General features: G+C 32.6%; 1 pseudogene; it reads left to right on the forward strand.

The window, feature by feature from the left end:
* Positions 1-405: 405 nt before the first annotated feature.
* Positions 406-500, forward strand: LOC114493509 (annotated as a pseudogene).
* Positions 501-5,404: the final 4,904 nt, after the last annotated feature.

Below are 5,404 nucleotides of genomic sequence, written 5' to 3' on the forward strand. Positions count from 1 at the left end.
TAATCCAGATTTTCTCCATGTTAATAGATATTTGGGCACGAGAGAAAACTGTATCAGTCTGTATTGGCCATATTAGTGTATAGTAACCAGTGCCAGGGTTTCATTTTTTGTATAAAGAAGTAAATAACTATGAAACAAACAGGCCACTCAGAGTAAAGTCAATATTTTGCTTTTATAAGTGAAAAATTATGTAGTGACATGACATATATGTTTCTTTTATTCTATATTTCATGAGCATGTTTATAAAATGAGTTAACATATATTGTAGTGATATTATTTGAAATAGAATAACCAGTTAAGATAATAGTATTATAAAATATTGATGTATTTTCAGTTGTTATTATTATCTCTTCTGTATTTCTTTCTTTTGTGGCTTGTATCTTTTCTTCAAAAGATAATTTCTACAAGACTATACTTTCAGGATCATTTCTATAGTTTGTTACTAGAGAAGTTTCTCTGAACGTGAAGATAATCTCTACAAAATTGGGATTGAGAGTAGGTGATTTAGGTAGGACCTTGTTAATATTCAGTTCTAACATTTATCACTTTGGTAGCCTTGAACAATATTCCCATTTTTAAAATATAATACTGTTATGTCTGTTTTAGGGTGGTTAGAAGAGTAAATTAGATTTACTTTATGGATACTTAGCAAAATACCTGGCATAGAATAAGAGTTCAATCAATGTTGGTAGTTCTTAATTTAATTATTATTATATTTAACGCAAATATCTAAAGGAAATTTTAAATTTATTAGTATGTAATCTCCATTAATATCCACAGTTATCTGTTTAGAACTTCCATAATATTAAAGATAACAATGAATAACTTAGCTCACCTGTAATTAAAGATAATGGCCAAATAAAGGCATCTCACCCCACTCTTCTTAAAGCCAACTAAAAATAACAAAGAAAATGGAAATCAGAGGAGAAAACTCCATCCACAATAAAAATAGGGAGGCACAGCAAATCCACAGTCTATGACTGAGAACTGCCAAAACCAATGGAATTTGTACCAAATCAAGAAAGCTTTCTGAGAAGATATCAACACCTTTTAATTTTCACATCATGCAGTCTCCCTATAATCAGCAGGGCCAGAAGGACTCAAAGAATGACTTTGCTTGTAATAAAAATGTCTGAAGGGAGTGAAGAGTGTGAGAATGTTATCATTGCCCTTTCATACTGTTATGCATTGAATTCATGTTGAAGTTCTAACTCCCAATTAAACTCTATTTGGAGATAGGACCTTTACAGAGGTAATTCAGGTTAAGTGAGGTCATAATGGTGGGGCCCTAAGACTAGTGTCCTGATGAGGAGAGAGACACAGGGATGTGCATGCACATAAAAAACACCATGTGAGGACACGATGAGAAGACAACCATCTGCAAGACAAGGGGAGTGTTCTTGGGAGAAATCAAAGCTGCCTACACTTTGACATTTGACTTCCAAACTCCAGAATTGTAAGAAATTGAATTCTGTTGTTTAAATCACCCAATCTCTGATATTTTGTTATGCTCCCAATAGCCAAATTTTGGAGTAATTTGAGGAACAAAATAAATACTGATAGTATTTAACTATAACCTATAGAATAAAATAAATACCCATGAGTACATATTGATATAAATGACTAATTGAGTAAATAAATACATGAAGCAGCAGCTCTTTTTTTACAAAGAATTCTAATTAATAAATGTGGAAAAACTGAAAGAAATGCAAAGTGATCATTAGGTAAATATCATAATCATAATTGTTGTAAGCAAGATACATGGTGGAGGAAAAATGCAGTGGATAGAAGTTTGAGAAGAGAACATTTGCATAAACTCAAAACATCTCCTTCAAAATACTTATCATTACAAAGATAAAATAGTAAACCTACACTGGAGAAATCTGATGACCACCACCTTAGCCATGTGATCGAAATTGACACCACATGCTTTAATGTCTATGAAAATAATTTCCCCTTGTTATAGTGCAGTGAAAAGGACACATCACTTAGGCAGTTTTGTGGCCAAAATATGTACATAACCTCACTCTCATAATGAGAAAATATCAGATAAGACAAAATTAAAAGACATTCTACAAAACAGCTGACCAGTAGTCATGAAAAGTGACAAACTGTAAATGACAAGGGAAGACCAAGGGATGGTCCCAGGTTGGAGAGAACTCAACATTGGGACACAACTAATGTTACGTGGGATCCTAACTGGATTGTGAGACTGAAAGCGATGTAAGGGGGAAACTGAAAAACTATGTGTGAACTCTCTAGACTATATTTGCAACTTTTAAAGTTATTTAAAATTAAAAAGTTTTTTATTGGAGAATTATAAAAGTGGATGCATTTTTAGAAGTTTATCTTGAAATCCAACAAAATAAAATACCAGTCACTTCTTAAACAATGAATCTTTTATAATTTTACTGTAAAAACATGCTATTTTTCCAATGAGATGTATATATATATATATATATTTATAATCACTCATTTGCTAGGCTTAATGGTACTAACCATTTCAATGTTGACAATATCATCTTGTTTTTCTAAAAATGAAAGAAGTTTGCATCTCAGGCACAACATGCTTATTTCATTCTTCTGTCAAAGAGAGAACACTTGCTATGAAACTTGAAAAAAAAAGTAATTGTGCTATAACATTTCAGAATACAGTACTAGTTAATTGTTTCTAAAAAGAGCAAAATTCTTGCTTGGAAATAAATTAAAAAATGATCCAACAAAGCTTTTTTGAAAAATTGATCCTGAACATATTTTACATCAAGATAGAAACTTATCAATCAGTATATTTCCAATGAAATACTCTGCAACTAATAAAATGAATGAAGTAGATCTGTATATTTTTATGGGTAATAGGACTGAGTTGTAAAATAAAAAGATCAGAATAGTGTACATTTTATACCTTAACCTGTAGTTTAAAATCTATATAATTTATATCTGTATCAGTAGACATATGTGTTTTAAGTGAGAATTTTCTCAAAGGATCACCAAGAAAACTTTGATAGTGGCTACTTGTGATGAGTAGGACTAAGGCAGAGTGAGGAAGAGATAGTTTTTATTTTGTATCTTTTTACATTATTTGACTTTTTATAACAAGCCTTTATTGTTTTCATAATAGGAATATTCAAGGAAAATTATTTTGGTAATTAGAAATAAAATTGTTCAGTATGTGTCATGTAATGTAAATGTAATCAATTGAAGGACTCCTCAGAAAAACATTTAACCATTTAACATAGGGCATTGTTTATAATCAAAATTGTTCAAAAATAGAATTTACTATCTAAAATCATCAATCCTAATAAAGGCGGCCAGACATAGTCTCACAAGACAATCACTTGGAAGAAATCTTACACAGAAGGTGAAAAGACTGAAAGATTACTTGGACTGGATGATTTTGAGGCCCCTAACACCCCTTAACTTTTAACAATTGGTGTCCTCTCCTAAAGCAACAAAATGGTGTCAGGCTTTGCTAACAAGAAACATTTACAAAGTGCTGAGACCTTCCTATCTTCTCAGGTTTTTGTAGATTCCTAAATGATAAAAAAATATTATTTTTTACTCAAACATTTAAATGTTTAAATATTCTAAACTGACATATGCAGATACAATAAGCATTTTGTCTCCCACAGGAGAGTGACAGAACAATTAGAGAGTAAAGGGAGTCAAGTTTATTTTATGTAGTGATGTCAATGTTCTTTTCCTCACACGTGAGTAAGACTTAGGCTTTGGAAATTAAAAAAAATACTCACACCTTTTATTTACCTGAAAACCAGAATACAGATGAATTAAGTGTGGTCACCATGATTTAAAGCGATTAGCTTAAACCCCCACTTAAAACAAAAGATGTTGGAATTAAACTTCAATAAAGAAAACTTAGGAGAAACCTGAAGTCTGATTGGCAAATGTAATTCATTCATTGATCTATTCATCAAGTATTTACTGAGCACCTACTATATTACAAGTACTTCTTTACATAAAGGGAAATAATGAAAACAGAAGCCCCTTCTATCAGGCTGAGTACATTCTAGTAGAGGAAGAATGTTTTTATTTAAAAAAAAATAGAAACAGTCCTGATTGTTTAGACTTACAATTTTTCAACTCCATAATGGCGTGGAAGTGATAGACATTCCAAAGAAGTCATACTTCCAAACTTTGAATTTTTGCCTTTACTGGTGGCGGATATGTGTTGTGATACTCTTGCAATGCTGGGCAGAGGTAGCCAGTGCAGCTCTCTTTCAGGGCCAAGACCACCAGGGCAAACAACCAATACTCTGCAGTATCCTGTATTGCCATCATTTTTGAATATTATCTTTATGTTTTCACATCCCACCATGTCTGTAAACTGCTCATCTGTGTCTCCTGCTTCTGCTGAGAAGAGAAAGGCAGTTACTCTTTCTTCACATGAAACTCGAGGTAATTGCCCACTGTCTGCTAATGTAAATGCTCTGGGCATCTTTAAGGTCAGCTGGGCTAAGCTATGATGTTCAGCAGGTTGAATGCATTTTCAACTGACCACATTGTTAACTTACAATGGGTTACCAGGATGTAACCCTACTGTAAGTCAAGGAACATTTGTAAGTGCACTGTTACACGTGCCCTGAAGAAAAATAAAACAGGGCACTGGGTTAAGAGTAACAATTAGGAAAGAGCTCTTGAAGAGGCAACTTTTGAATTGAGAAAGTCAATTATATAAAAATATGGAAAGAGTATTCCAAGGAGAGGGATCAGATGGTGATGTCCTAAAAACCAGTCAAAATCTACGTTGGCATGTTCAAGAAACAAGATGGCCACTGTGACTAGAATTTGCATAGAGGAAAGCAAGGTAAGGGAGAGGAAAAATTAACATCCCTGTGTCTAGTTTACATCTAACTTGATTTCAATTATATTTAAATAAAATATTATATTGCTATAGAAATTAGTCTTCTAAAACTCTTTGCTCTTTGAATAGCATAAAGATGGAGTTATGGATATTCCATTATGCTTTGGGAATTTTTTTCTGTGTAGTTACTGAGAAAAATAGTTTTGAATAACTACAATTCATTTCTACTCAGATGTGAAGACAGCTATATATATGATTTGGAAGTGAAGAAAGCAGTTAGAACAACATGTTAGAATCTTTGAAACTGGGAGGTCTGTGAGTGAGATAAACTGCTGGAGTGCAGGAGGTTTTGCTTTCGTGATTCTTCTCTGTTTGAAGGGGTATTTTTATGAAACTGAAATTTATGTCATCAAGACTCTGGATATATCCATTTAATAGCTGAATATTTGAAAGATAGCCTAGGAGCAGTATCAATGTGTGTGCAGCATTTGCCAGCTTAAATCTCACCATTGAATAAACAGATGGAGAGAAAAATTATTGAATGGTATAAATGTCACCTTTACTTTTTCAGTACAAGCAAAGAAA

Source organism: Phyllostomus discolor, chromosome 1 (assembly GCF_004126475.2).
Source record: "Phyllostomus discolor isolate MPI-MPIP mPhyDis1 chromosome 1, mPhyDis1.pri.v3, whole genome shotgun sequence".
In the NCBI taxonomy this organism is placed as follows: domain Eukaryota; kingdom Metazoa; phylum Chordata; class Mammalia; order Chiroptera; family Phyllostomidae; genus Phyllostomus; species Phyllostomus discolor.